This window comes from Cyprinus carpio, chromosome A8 (assembly GCF_018340385.1).
Source record: "Cyprinus carpio isolate SPL01 chromosome A8, ASM1834038v1, whole genome shotgun sequence".
NCBI lineage: Eukaryota > Metazoa > Chordata > Actinopteri > Cypriniformes > Cyprinidae > Cyprinus > Cyprinus carpio.
This window is the reverse complement of record NC_056579.1, coordinates 5,126,037-5,142,368: the sequence shown is the minus strand read 5'-3', so window position 1 is coordinate 5,142,368 and position 16,332 is coordinate 5,126,037.

Genomic DNA, 16,332 nt, shown 5'->3' with positions numbered 1-16,332 from the left:
TTGTTGATAACTGTGTGTGATAACCTTCAACTGTTAATATAAAGTTTATAATTTTCTGCATTATTATGCATAATTTATTTACTAGTAATGGTATTTTGGTTACACACACTAGATCTTGCATTTAATTCAATGTAAACTTGTCACAGAAAATTTGTGGATTTTACCAGTATCCACACACTAATCTATTGCCTTTCTTTAAACACATTATTATCATATCAGCAAAATCCAATATCAATCAAAATCCAATATCATCCTTGAATTTGTATGTATTGATATATTAGTACATAAATCAATTTAAGCCTACATGTGTTCAGTATATATTGACTAAACTTACTGAGTATTTTAAACTTGCAGTTTTTTTTTTTATTTTTAGTTTTTTGCAGGAATGTGTGCTCCAGCCTGTTTAATTAAGTAAAATAATCTGAGATACATATTTTACTTTAAAGGTGTATAGGTTTGTTCTGTATGAACACTATTAAGTATTTATATTAAGCAAGTATGGTAATTATTTTATTTGTGCAGGTCTTAAAAAGTCTTAAATTTGTCTTTAAATTCTTTAGATTTCCCAAGTAGATAATTGACTTAACATTTCCCTCAAACTTTTACAGTAGATTTTAAACCCCAACTAAATTATTATTGCAACAGACAAGCAAATGTTTAGTCTTTAGAAAGCAAATGGATTATCACTTTTGTTCTAAGTGACCCTGCATGCATATTATTTTCAGATTTTAAGAACAAAAGCTTAGCTTAAAATACAGCAACAACAGTGATGGTGCCTTGACCTCTAAATCCTGGCATTAGTAAGTGAGCACAAGGGTTTCTTAAACACTGGATGCACTTGAGAGAGCAGCACTGGGGTCCTGCAGGACTCTGACACTCTTATCGCCCGTTCTGCCGTGGTGGAGTCAATGAACCGTAGCTTGAAAGAAGCCATTGCCAAATCTCTCCCCCGCGTGCTCCTTAAGCTAGGTATCAACGCAACTACAGGTACTGTTGAAGGACCCCAACCGTCCCCGCAGATCCACTGGCCCACAGCCACAAAATAAATGAAGGTTGCACCTTGAAATCAGTGTGAATGCCTCTACGATCCAGCTAACCCAGCTTGAATTTAAAGATAATTCATGCAGACTTTTGCAGAGTCTGAAGTTTCTCAGGCTAGTAAGATTACTTTAAGTATAGTGTCATGTAGAATACATGTCATGTGGAATAGGTGTATGACATTAGAATGTGTTGTATTGTTGTGATTAGTGATGTATAGAAATAATTTTTTACCGAAACACCAAAACTGACTTTGAAATATAATTAAGTTTGGATAATTGAACTCTGTATGTTGATCACCGGTAATAAAAAGTAAACTTCTTTGGCAACAAGTCACTTTTCAGTCAAACAAATTTAAGGCTATATACTGTATTACTTTTCCAGCATCCACACTGCTGACGTGTTTAACTGCTGTACCTTATCCACATTTTTTGTGCAAAATAGATGCTGTTACAGTGAAAATGTATCATTAGAGAAGCAGCAACTTGCGGCCCCCCAAAATGATTTCAGACAAAACCAAAAATTCAATTCAACCGAATATTTTTGTTTGGCAAAATTTGGCTGTATTACTAGTTGTGGTACTAGAAAATTAGGTGCTAGATTAAGTTTAATGTGTCATCAAACGACTATTTGAAACTCATAGTGAACAAACTGAATTTGTCCTTTTCTTCATTATTGTTTAATGAGATATGGCATCTACTCTGGCTAAAGTCTAAATATGTCTTCTTTTGCTGGGTAAACTGCGAGGGCTACTACAATTTAAAACCTTGGTAAAAGTTCAGAGACTTTGAAAATTGTTTTTTCTCTTTGTCTTTCGCTGCAGTGTTGCAATGGAAGTTATTTATAATACACGAGTAGAATTTCGGTATGTTTTTTACAAAGCAATTTATTTAATTTTCTACTCCGGCATAATTTTTGGTCTTGGTAAGGTGAGCCCACACCAATGACATCTTTAACAGTTGTAGCTTATCCACAATTTACATCCAAAATCAATGCTGACACAGTAAAATGTGTCATTGGAAAAGCAGCAGTTGATTTCAGCCCTCCAAAACGATTTCGGATGAAACCAAAAATTCAGTTCAACTGAATATTTTGGTTGGCAGAATTTCAGTGTATCATAGTTGTGCTACTAGAAAATTAGGTGGAAGACTGAGTTTTTGCACAATAGAAATTTTTGAAAAGTACTTTTAAACTGTCTATTGTATATTTTTAGTGTGTCAGCGATAGACAATTTGAAACCCATATTGAACAAACTGAACTTTTGTCACTTGAAGCCTTCTCTTTGTTCTTGTTCAGTGAAATATGGCGTCTACTCTGGCTAAAGTCTAGCTCTATGTGCTTATTTTACCAGGTAAACCGTGAGAGCTACTACATTGTAAAACCTTGGCAAAAGTGCGGAGGCTCTGAAAATAGTTTTTCTTTGCTTGTCCTTGGCTGCAGGATTGCGATGGAAGTTATTCAGAAAACCTGAGTAGAATTTCTGTGAAGATTCTTAATAAATCTGTCCTTATGTAAATTGTGACATTGAATTTAATGTGAAAATTTACATACAGTAAGAATGGTTTTGCAAACAATTTTTTGAATAAAAGTCCACTGTATGCTTTCTACAATGCAATTTTTGTAATTTTCAACCCTGCCAAACATGGTCATCAGGATTTCATCCTACTGTTTCATGGTTTTCCCATTTCTTTAATGAGGTCTAGTGATTAATTATTTTTTCCGTTTTAATACTAAATGATAAATATCATGGAGTATATTTGTGCTCCAATAAGCACAGTGCTGAAAGCATAAAATTGCTAAAGAGATAGCTCTCATTTATCAATTAATGTCTTCTTGTAGGGCAGTAGGAAAAAATCATTATCTCTGCGCACTTAGTTAATGTACCTTCCAGTAAGTGTCCAGTCCCTCGCCTGGCCTTCAGCGTAATAAGGAAAAGGGCAGAATATAACCGCAGGATGGTGTAAAACATTAGCACACGTGGTCTTTAAATGACACAGGAAAATAAAACCATTTATCAGAGGGTAAGGGTATAATTGGCCTATCCACCAAATGTCTTCCAGTTTGATGAATTGTGTTACTTACTGTGTTTGGAGTTGGAGATGCGGTGATATTTCCTGCTGGCTGCTTGTGGTTGGCTTATTTTTAAGCCACTTTATAAATGGTTTAATTGGTGTTATTGCAATATCAGTAGCTTTGATAGTGGTGCTTTTTGGGCTGGTGTGGTGAAGTCATTAAAACCCTGCAAGACTCATGAGCTTTCACTGTTGTGCGAGGCACTTAACGTCAGGTTACTCCAGGGGGGTTGTCCCTGTAGTAAATGTACTGTAAGTATAACAGTGTCTGATTAATGAGTGCTAATTATGGCTGTGTTTGGAAAGGAATTCAGCTAGTAAGCTGTTAAAAATAAAGGTTTTTATTGGCGTTGATGGTTCCATGAAGAATCTTTAATATCCGTGGAACCTTTCCATTGCACTAAAGGTTCTTTAAAGATTATAAAAGGTACTTTATTATTAAATATTCCTCACACTAATAAGCAATGGTTCTTTTAAGAACTCTTCACTGAAAGGTTCTTTGGGGAACCCACAAATGGTTATTCTGCGGCATCACTGCGAAAACCCCCTTTTGGAACCTTTATATTTAAGTGTTTATTTTGTTTCATTCACATCTTTATATGAACTCATGCCCATAGCCTATATGGGCTACATTTATACTACTATGATGTTTTTGTCCTTTGTAGACTTTGGCTTCATAAATTAAAATCAAATTTATCCCTCTAAGGAACATTTTTATCACACATTTTTGGCAACAAGGTAGTAAAGGAGACATTAGCACGTTAGCTCACATGCTCTCAAGGCACTATGTGTGTGCTTATTTAGACTAGAAAAGACATAAATTCAGTTCAAAATATATAGAATTGTAATCAAAATGTGTTTTTGTCACTTTTAATGCACATTTTATAAAAATAACTCAAAGACCAAAAAATCTGTCATGCATAAATGACAACGTTAATATAGTTAATGAATCAGACAGCAATAAATAGAAATATAAGTTTCAACATTTACATTTGACTGTGTAATTTATGTCATAGATGAAACTTTGAAGAAATAGCTTACAAACTGACATCTTAACTGAACAGCTCTATTCAAATGTGGCCATTTAAATTCTCCATTGTCATGTTACGGTTGACGTCAGGCCAGTCATCGTTATTGTATGTGACGAATCAGAAAAATCTAGACTGCTGTTTCATGCTTATTTTTCATTTTATGCTGTTTGTTTTTTCTTTTTTATATTGGCCAGCACATTCTCTGGCCCGACCTGACATTGTGTGTGCAAAATTCCCTTGTGTTTCTAGCTGCAGCTCATCAGTGTTTACATAAGAGTCTCAGCCACGTGAGACTTTGGATCAAGGTGTGTCTGCCGACACCACTTCAGCGTGTCAGTCGCAGGTCTAATTAACCTAGTAGCTGCATCATGCATGTCTGAATGTGGTTTGGACTGCCAACAGTATGTTTGGTGTCACCTTAAAGTTCAGAGGGTGCTAATCGCCCACACCCTTTGATGTCGCCCTCCTCTGAGTGTGCAAACTCTGGGTAATAATTGAAACCATCAAAGACTCTCACACGTAATCCTTGGCTATGGCAAATCCCCTACTCTACGTCTCGCTCTCCATCTCACCCTCTCTCGCCGTCTCTCTCTCTCCTTAAACCACAGCAAGGAAAAAAATAGGGGTGTCTTAAATTAATGTGCTTAGCTTTTCCATCAAGACATGACAGATCTTTGCAAATTATCCCTTTGAATAGGTCACGGTTTCACAGTTCTTCCCAGCTACAGTTTTTCACTCGCTCCCCCTCTCTGCTTTTTTTCCCCATTCCTCTTTTCATATTTTCTAGTTTTCATAGTTTCATTTTTCACTTAAACATTGATTTGAGAACGCAATCCATTTTTGTTCCCTTAAAAGCATTAATACTGTCTGGATTTGTCTGAGAGAGAGGAAGACGGCACTGTCTACTGAACGTCTTGTGATTGGAAAATTTTGCATGATAAATAATCTAAAGACTGAACTGTGCTTTGACAGGCACAAACCTCCTGTTTGATCTCAGCTGGCTTATACTGAGCTATGACGACATGCGTCCATCATTGTCAGGTTTTCATTATGTAACAATAATTCTCATGCGTCCAGAGCACATCAATTTGTAAAGTCTTTGGCATGGATTAATTTCAAACCAGTTTTCGCTTTAAGAAGATCTTTAATGTAAAGAATCCTTACTTGAGATGCGGCTTTTCTGTTAGTCCTCTGTAGATAAAAGAGAAAATTATATAGTTTCTTCAGATGTGAACATCAGTGACTGAGTTAGTTCACACAAAAATGAAAGTTGCACTGCCTGACTTTTTTAAAACACAAAAATAGATATTAAGGAGAATGTTTATTCTGCTCTTTTCTGTACAGTGAAAGTGAATGAGATAGATTTGTCAATCTTGAAAAGAGTTGGGAAAAGCACCACTGAAGTAGCATAAAAATAGTCCATATGACTAATACACTATTATACACTGTACACTGTTATTAAACTGTAGTACTGTAACAATTTGATATAACTGTTTACTATTGTTGTAATGTATTCCTGTGATATAAAGCTGAATTTTAAGCATCATTACTCCAGTCTTCAATGTCACATGATCCTTCAGAAATCATGCTGTTTTGCTGCTTAACAAACATTTCTTATCAGTGTTAAAAAATGTTTTTTTTGTAAAAACCATGTTTAATTTTTTTCAGGATCTTTGATGAATATAACATTCAAAAGAACTTCATTTATTTGAAATACAAATATTTTGAAACATTATACATTTCTTTACTGACGCTTTTGATCAATTCTGTGCATCCTTGCATAAATGAAAGAATTGCTTTAAATTGCTTAATTCTCTTCCTCACAAAAAGCTATCATGTTACTTTAGAAAATTTTGAAAAAAAATGCACAATTCACTATGAATATAATTTGTTGTTGTTGTTTTTCATCTAACTTGATCTTTTTGTTCCACAGTAGAAAGTCAGTCATATTGGTTTGGAATGACATGAGGGTAAGTAAATCTTCATTTCTGGGTTAATAATCCTTTTAAGTAAATTAAATGAGTTATATGCTTAAAAAAAATAGCAGCATATTTATTGTTTATTACTGTATGCCACAAACCATTGTGCCCTCTGTATTTCCAACATATGCTCAGCACTGACCTTTTGCACTGGGATAGTGGGATTACATATGGGTCATATTGTGACTAAACCAAGACTCAGAACTAGACCAACGGCTTGGTGCTGTTGTTCCACGTCACCCATGTGACTCATTTATCTCTGCAGCCCTCCTACATCATGTGTCACACTGGCGTGCTTTCTGAAATTACATTTTCCAAATCCTTCATTTTGAAAGTCATTCCTCCAAAACCACAAACAATTAGGATAATATCGGGTAAATTTATCATAATTTTCAGCTTGAATATCTTACTGCAAAATGTGAAATAATGATGCTGATTATTCATGAAAAGCTCATTTCAAACTGCATCTCTGTGTGTTTCGTCAGTGTTCTCTATCAAATCTGCTTTGAAGGTAGGTCCTGATGATCAGAATCAGAAATGCATCGTCTTAGCGTCAAATATGTTAGAAGCAGAAATGTGATTTTAGCAAGTCCTATCATGTTCAATTATTCAGAAAATCCATTTGCTGTGTTTATAAACTCATTTCAAGGCGTATTTTACCCCAAAAAATTAAAATTCTGTGATTATTTTTCATCTTGTTTTCATGGAGAATTATACAGAACCTTCTCCCAGTCGGTGTGTGCTATATTTCAAGTCTTCTGAAGCCATATGATAGGTTTGTATGAGGAATATACTGAAATTTGTCAAATTTCTTGACTGAAAGACTGAAAATCTTCCCCTCAGATTTTGAATATATCCCAAACATAAAAAAAAAAACTTTTTGAATGTATGTAAAATTTGGTTTGCATATATTCTGTTATGGCCTGAACAGGTTATTCACATCTGTTCCTTTAAATTGTTAGAAGATCACGCTGGTTGATTAAAGGAGTCAGTATATTTGTTCATATTGCTAAACTGCCATTTACGAATGTCAATCACATGCTTGGCTACATAAGTGCATTGATTGTGCGTTGCAAAAAGGAAACATACATGCACACTGTTTGATGGACACAGGGCTTTGAATGGACCTGATCAATAAATGGGTAGAGAAATCTCCAGTTCCTTTTCCATGTCTCACTTCACAATGGGGAATCGCAGTAGTACGTCTCCCTCTGTATGAAAACAGTCCGCACACACAAAACAGCCTTTATCATCCTAACTCGATGACACAATGGTCCCGCTCTCCTCTCTCCATGTTGGCGACTCAGTGTCAGCTCTCTTCACTTCTCCCCCAAAAGCTGTTTCTAGCACCTCCCCGACATTTCCATAATCACTTCATCCATGCGATGTGATCGGACTCGCATACAAAAAGGAAGACATTAGCCACGATTTGAACCGCTAAAGCTTTGCCAGAGCGAAGGGCCTGTTTTGGGCAGATAAGAGGTTTTGGCAGGACAGCGACGGTGGAAAGCGGTGAAAACTCAACTCTGCTGCACGCTAGCCCACTTATTATTACAGCTCCTGTAAGAAGGGCTGTTTTTCTTTTCTCAGACTTCATTTTATTATTCATTCCTGCATTTATTTTGTGAATGGGGCGGCACGGCTTCATTTCATTGTATTAATTCAAATCGCGTGACTTGTGTCGAGGTGCGTCTGAAAATCAAAACAGGCTGTTTTCTGTCATCCTGGCTGATGTGCTTTTTATGGTTGCCTCTGTGGTTCTGAATGAGTCAGGCGGTGTAGTTTCTCTATTTTAGTGTTAGAGCTCAAGTGTTAAACACCGAACACATGCTGCTCGCCTTGAGCACAGCAGTTTAAACTCTGTCAGAATATCAGATTAACATGCTGAGCTCTTATTGTTTTTTGCTAATGTTTTCAGGTCATTGAAATTGATAAAGTTTTTAAATCTTTAACTTCATGATGTTTTTCTTATTATACATTAAAGAAAGTTTTCATATTGGGTGTGATTGCTTGGTCTAAACTTCCTATTTTGATCAGGTATCAGGTTCCTTTACACTTTGAAATTTACATTTATTTTCACAATACACTGGATAAATGTAATTTTTTTTAACAAAACGTATGTTTATCCAAGGGAGACCTCAAAACCACATTTGCATGTATACCAGTATATTTGGATATTTGGACTTATATGCTATATGCAGTGATTTGCCAGGTTCATTGTTTTATTCATGTTTTTGTTTCTGTGGTTTAAAACCCACAACCCTACAATGTCAACCATTTTGATAAATTCAACCATATGCCATTTCTTCAAAAAGATTGGCGGGCATTAAGCCAATTTCTGATTTGCTGGTCCCTCCAGTTTTCTTAGCTGTTTACAGAGAATAGGGTTATCAAAGAGATATTATAACATTCATATGCACTTTCACTATTGTTCAAGAGTATGTGGTCAGTAAGATTTTAAAAGATAAGAAATTAATCAAATGTGACAGTAAAGACATGTATGATGTTTCAAATCATAGATGCTGTTCTTTTGAACTTACTGTTCTGTTTTCAGTTCAGTTTCACACTGACAATAATAAGAAATGTTTCTGAGCAGCAAATTGGCACATAAGAATGATTTCTGAAGGATCATGTGACACTGAAGACTGGAGTAATGATGCTGAAAATTCAGCTTAGCATCACAGGAATAAATTACATTTTAAATTGCATTCAAATAGAAAACAGTTATTTTAAATTGTAATAATATTTCACAAAATTACTGTTTTTATTGTATTTTTAATCAAGAAAACACAGCCTTGGTGAGCATAAAATACTTCATTTTTAGAACGTTTTGTGTGCTGTTCCATAAATAAATCTCTTACAGCACTTTTAACACAGACACATGGCAGAATAATGCATTCTAAATTGTAAATAAAACAAAAATGATTTGAGATTGTGTTATGAGAAAATACTATTTCGGTTTTTTACTACTAAATTTCATGTTTAATTCAATGCAGTTTTGTTTTTAATGCAAAAGCATGCTTTTGCAAATTCAGCTGCAGATTTCTGTTAAAATTAATTTAGTTTTGAATTAGCAGCATGCATAAAATGTTCCTTTTACCTCATATATATTACAGAAATAGATGTAGTGATGTCTTTTTGACATAGTAAGAGTAGTGTGCTATTCCATATTCAGCCGGTGTCAAATTCAGCTTCCTGTGGATGTATTGCAGGAGATGTAATGAACATGAACTGCTCGCTAAAGGCAATTTCTGTGGCGACAAGCAGCAATGAGATATGCATTGAAATTTTTTGTCATCAGTAGTAGTTTATTTCTCCTAGTTTGACTGGATTATGTTCATACTGATTCCGAGCTGCATGAGCCACTGTTTCAAAAGGACTCTTAACGTTGAATAAACTCGCACAGCAGTGTCCAAGGAAAGATTTAGGAATTTTCTGCTGTTTTATTCAAGACCTAAAAGTCATTTGTGACCCCTTTGAAGACGTTAATGAGGCATCTGTGATTGAGGACATATTGGAAAAGATTTCGCAATTTGCTGTTGCGTCAGATGAGTCTGTATTTGAGCAAGACACAGGTGCGTTCGGTCAAGTCAAAGTGTGTTTTCACACTCTCCCTGGCTCTAGAATAAGTGGATTGAGGATTGTTATCCGCAAAAGTGGCCACTCCAGCAAGATTACCTGAGCACCATCTCAGAGACCCTCTGATCTGCGATTTCAGCGACAGCGGAGGACAGACTAAGCTATTGTTTCGAGCATTAATGGATTTTTCCTTTGGCTCTGTCATGTTCGAAACATCTGGCTGTAGTGCTGGGCAGTGAAGCATTATAGTAGCTACGGCAGGCTGTCAGAGTCGACTAGCGGCGCGCCGTGTCCTGCTGGACAGTGGCAGGTGTTCTCAAACACACCTCAGCATAATTGCAGTTTCCATTGTCATCGCACGAACAGAAATGGAAATTCATGTGACTAAGAACCCCCCTAAAAACTTTCCTTTTCTTTTTGCTCTTTTTAGGAAAATCATCATCTTAATTAAAATGAGTTATGCCAGATGGGTAGCAGATTGTGATATGGAAAAAAGCCAAGTAGGCAGTAAACACAGCTCTGTTAACGAGATGGAATATTCTTCAACTAATGTGCACTCGTATGCTCGTACCCGAAATAGGGTCATGTGCAGTGGTGGACAGTAACGGAGTAGCTTTACTTCGTTACTGTACTTAAGTACATTTTTCAAGTATCTGTACTTTACTGGAGTAGTTTTATTTTTAGTAACTTTTACTTTTACTTCACTACATTCCAAAGCATAAGATCGTACTTTTTACGTAACTACATTTCATAAAACATATCGTTACTCCTTATAATAGGCTATATCACGTGCTCTGACACGCAGAAGCGGTTTCTGATTCAAGAACGAACTGATTCTTTTCAATGAAGCTTTTAAATCGGTTCGCAAAATCGCACCAAAAGATTCATTCACGAATTAGAATGATTCGATTGCAGCTGTTCTAGAGTCAACAACTCACTGATTCAAATGAACCGTTTAGTGCGAGTCTCTAGTGAACTCAATTCACAACCGAGAGATCTTGTGAGCGCGCGTGCGACTGATGCTGCTAAAAGTAAGGTACTAATGTCGAATTTTAGGATCAATTATTGTAACTGAAAATCATATTTATGTCAAAACTGTCATTTATTTGGGAACTTAATCTGCTGTAAAGGGTGATCTATTTAAGCACACTGAAATGCTTGAATGCAAACACATCAGCATCAGTGCCTCTTACGTCAAAAAACAAAACATTAAAATAACACAGATTAAATAAAATAATTAATGCACGTTCAAATTCCCCGCTGCCATAACATTAACAGTTCTATTAAAATCCTAGGCATTTAGCCCTATGTGACGTCTGTTTTTATATTGTTTATCAACAGTATAAATGTTTATATTGTTTGAATTAACTAGCCGAGTAGAAAGATATGAATGTTTATTCATAACCATACTGAAAATAAGTAAATATTGGTAGCTGATGCTAACTGTCTAGCTAACAAGCTTGGTGCTAAGTTGAGGTAATTTTTAAAAATAAAGTCCAAATATTTTTATTCAGTCACCTAGATAGATTACATCTGAGGGAAAAGAAAGGCTGTGATTTTCAGAACATGGTAACTGCAGTAATTATCAAAGTGGGAAGTGATGTCCTCTGGGGGCATTTGGCCAGGATTTATTTTTTTTTATATATATATATACCACAAACAAGGTTTGAGAAGAAAAAAATCATTATTATTTTTTATTTTTTATCATCAAATATTATTTTTGATGATAAAACGAGTCTAACGAGTCTAAAGTCTCTGGGGTATATTTGTAGCAAAAGGCAAAAATACATTGTATTGGTCAAAATGATAAATGTTTCTTTTATGGCAAAAATTATTAGGATATTAAGTAAAGATTATGTTCCATGAAGATATTTTGTAATATTTTCTACCGTAAATATATCAAAACTTAATTTTTTATTAGTAATATGCATTGCTAAGAACTTCATTTAGACAAATTTAAAAGTGATTTTCTCAATATTTAGATTTTTTTGCTCCCTCAGATTCAAGATTTTCAAATAGTTGTATCTCAGCCAAATATCATCCTTTCCTAGCAGCTTATTTATTCAGCTTTTGGATGATGCATAAATCTCAATTTGAAAAATTGACCCTTATGACTGCTTTTGTGGTCCAGGGTCACAAATCTGTTTTCTCTCAGGTACATCGCAGTGTATCTTCACAGTGAACATTACTACATCACTCTCATCAGCGTAGTCCACATCAACAACAAAAAAATATATTTTGACTCCATATATTGGTTATTTTGAGAAAATTCCAGGTATTTTGAGCAGTAGGATTATAAAAAAAAATATGTGCTAATATTAAAATAAAATTAAGTAGCCTATATAAAATTGCTAAATAAATCTATCTATCACTACTTTTTTACTTAAGTACATAAAAAATCAAGTACTTTTGTACTTTCACTTGAGTTAAATTGAAAAAGGAGTACTTTTACTTTTACTGGAGTATTATTTTATTATACGTATCTGTACTTTTACTCAAGTACTTGATTTGTGTACTTCGTCCACCACTGGTCATGTGTCATTTTTTAAGACCTCAGCTTTGGGTAAAGTGTCTGGGACCATGTGGTTTGAACTTAAGTGTAGACCATGAAAGTGCAATTTCATTTGTCAATATGAGCTTTGTATTAAAAAAGTGGATATATTATATGATGACCTCCACACGTCAGTAATACAATATATTTTCTGTGGTGACAGGCAGCATGACAAATGCACTGAAGTTTTTCATCATCAGTAGTAGTCCATTTCTCTCCTTGTTTGACCAGATTGTGTTCATACTGATTGGGATCTGCACATGAACCACCATTTCATACGAACTTTGATGTTAAACTCATATCATACATAAGTGTCATTGGGAAGTAATTTTTAGTCATTAATATTTTTTTTTCTAATTAAATAATTAGCATTTTTCTCATTTAATGATTAGTTAAATTAATTATCAAATTATTAATAGTTTAATAATTAGTCATTAGTTTCTTTTTATTCGAAGACAGAAAGAGTTCCTTAGTCATTTGTGACCCTGGTGTACACGTTCATAAGGCTTTCATCCTAAAATATAATGAAATTATTTTATGTTATATTATTATTATTATTTGCTGTGCAGATCCCTTTATGTGTGTATTTGTGGTATTTTTTAATTAAATAAAATTCAATTTTGTAAACAATTTTTGAAGTCATTAGGGCAGTTGTCTTGAGCTCAGACTTAGTGTAACATCATGCAAAAAAAAAAAATTAATTATTACGTTGCCAAACCCATTGTAGAATCATGATTCGTGGTCAGCCATGATTAATTTATTTTGTGAGCAAAATGGTTACTTATTTGAAACTCTCAGTACTCGGCTGGTCATGGGATGTTTTTGACTTTGGCTTCCCATATAGCTCATCATTAAATAAAACAGACATGCAGACACATAAGCCTTCAACCTTTATTTAATAGAAAAACTAAATAAAATAAATACATTCAATATGAAAGTTTCCATCTCCTTGTCCAAATTTAACAATGCTTGCTTTGATTTTCTAAGACAGGACTTTCCCAAGAATGAGACCATAATTTGATTAGTCATTTTTCACTTTTTGAGTTCTTCAAGATTTGGGAAAACACCCCAAGATGTGTGATTCACAGGCATTAACCGCGTGCATGCATGCTGGGAAAGCAGACAGTGACCTTTCAACCGCATTCAAGTGGACGAGACAGTTCAGGTGTCTGGAGCTGTTAGTGGTAATCCAGGTCACGCTGTGCATTACTTGAGGCCTGCCATTCCATATCTGATTAAAAACCTCTCCATTAGATATTTATTCACTGCATTAGCTGTGGCTGTTCTGGTGGTATGCATGCACTTTCAAATCACGCTTCTGGGGGCGCTGCATTCTAATTGGCCAGTTGAACACTGACCAATCGGAAAGCTCGCTGGCGTTCTCTGCCTCAGAACATCCTGACAACATCAGGTCTTAACTGGCAGACCATTTTGAGATTGTTTAATATGTAATTGCCTGCGGTGCTGTAAATTGCTTCCTCATGGTCACTTCAAAACCGCAATACTTCAGGATATTTAATGTTCTACCAACAGCTGTTTTATTAAAGCTGCCTTCTTCTGATCACAGCAGAATGTTGCTGTTGTTGTTTTAAATGCTTTCATTTCATAAATGTCATTTGCACTACGTAAAAAGAGTGTGATCTAATGACTCAGACTACAGCTGCTAAAAGTCTCCAGGTCACTGGGACATTTTTTTCTGGGTTTTTATGTACAGTGAAAAGCTTTCAGGAATCTGTCTCATTAGTTTAGGATAAGGATGGATAACTCTCAGCGCAAATGGCCTTCTGTTTCCTCCCCTACACAGCTTTGGAGTGCCGAGGTTGATCGTTTCATATTCTTACTGTGTGATCTGGTTGTTTTGGTGTCTGTTTTCTGAGGCGTGTCGCAAATCATGCTGAGTGGATGATCTTATTTAACATCAATAAAACATTAATAATTAATCACTCTCGATTCATCTTATAATTAGACCAGGCTTAAGCTTCTTTGCCAAATGGTAATATCATCAAATAGACACCAGCCAATAATGTTGTGACTGCGATTACTGTATGCATTTATCTGTTGTGCATAAAGATGTAGAAATGAATCTAGATTTAAACAAAATGTTACACACATTGTTATTTTTATAGAAAAAGAAATAGCCATAGCTCATTTTCTTTTAAAAATGTTTGGCAACAAAAGTTTATCAAGAAATCAAGTAACTAGTTTGTATATCATAATAATAATAATGATGATACATAAATAATGATAAGGTGCAATTACTGATGTTTGGAAATATGGCTTGTGTAACTGCTAAAAAGAGACCTAAAGTGCCCCCTACTGAACTAAATTATAACTGCTTGTTCATATTTAAAAAAAAAACACACACACATACCGTTGGTGATAGATGAATTTGATATTACAAATATAATAAATCAATGTGTTGAGTGTGTGTGTACAGATTAAATTTTACATTTGACATATGCTTTTATCTGTACAACTTTCATTTAAAAGTGACTTTTTTCCTTGCTTTCCTTTGGAATAGAATCCATGACTTTGGTGTTGCTTGCACCTTGCTCTATGGTTTGAGCTACAGGAATGTATTTTGTGTAGATATTAGTGAATAACTGCCCATTCATGTCTATTTTTAAACAGAATTGATTGAATTATCAGTTTGGGTTATTTCATTAAGTTGACATCTGATCTGTGCATGTAGAGCTCTTTCCATGAATTAGAGGGGGCAGCGTATCTGTCTTATCAGCCTATCATTACAGTCAGCGCTGGAGAATCTCTGTTGTTCTTCTTAATTTATGGGCTGTGTGCTTTTGTGAGATTGCTTATAAAAAAGGGGAAGACAATTGATAGCGAGCATTCAAAATCTAAATCTCTCTTTTGGCTGTGTCCTTTTCTTTGTATATCATCCCTTTGACAGATTCACAACACAACATGCAGATCAGTTTATTTATTCCACAGTGTAATGAGAGCACAGATACAATACAACAGTTACTATTTACTTCATTTATCCGTTGTAATATCCTATCCTATGCCATATTTGTTCTTGTAACATCACTGATACAGTTTCAAGTGACAGTCAAGTGAGTGTGTGTCAGTCTGCCAAACACAGTGACCACTGCGGTCAAACCCCAAAATAAAGGTTATGTCTTGTTTTCTCACACAAAAGAACAGGTTATAAAATGTTCTTTTCTCAAATGAAGCAAGCAAACAATAATAGGGACCGTCAATCAATGTTCTTTTAGTATCATTGATAAACTATTATAGTTTTTGTAATTTTTGTAATTTTTTTTACTTTGTGTTTTTGTCATTTTTATTATTTTTTAATGTCTTTTTATTCATTTTACTTCATTTACTTTGTCATTTTAGTACTTCAACTTAAATGAAACAAAAAGTGAGAAATGTAGCTGAACTGAAATAAGTTTAAGGTTTTGTTTGTTTATTTATTTAATGTAAATGTAATTTTATTTCAGTTAACATTTATTTTATTTCAGGTAATAAAAGTTTTTTCTTATGGTTTTATTTTTCCTTTTAGTTAACAATAATAGGGCCCTATGAAATCCATGTTATTAATTTTTTTTCCTTAAATTTTGTTTTATTTTTTTCCCAAATTCCATTTTTTTTTCCGTTTTAATTGTTCTGGATTCCATTTTAATGGTTAAATTAAATTTTATTAATCAAAAAGCATGTCTAATTAATTGGAATCATGAAACGTACACAATTTAACAGCAGTTTATTAAAAGTTTTTAAGGCCCTATTAAAAACGTTTTATTTTTTTCCTCAGTTTTATTTTAACCAAATTCTGTGTTTTCCATTCATTTTCTGGATTCCATTTTTAATGGTTTCATTAAATTTTATTAATCAAAAGCATCTCTATATAATTGATTTTATATATAAAAAATATTATTTTCTTTCTCTTTTTTTTCTTCCTCAGAAATGCTGTTTTGTATTTCCTTTTTTTCTGGTAAATAATTTTTCTGGCAAATATTCATTAAAAATATTGTTTTAATAATAATTTTGTTAGTAGCAGTACTACTATCATTATATTAAAGGGATACTCTACCCCAAAATGAAAATTTTGTCATTAATCACTC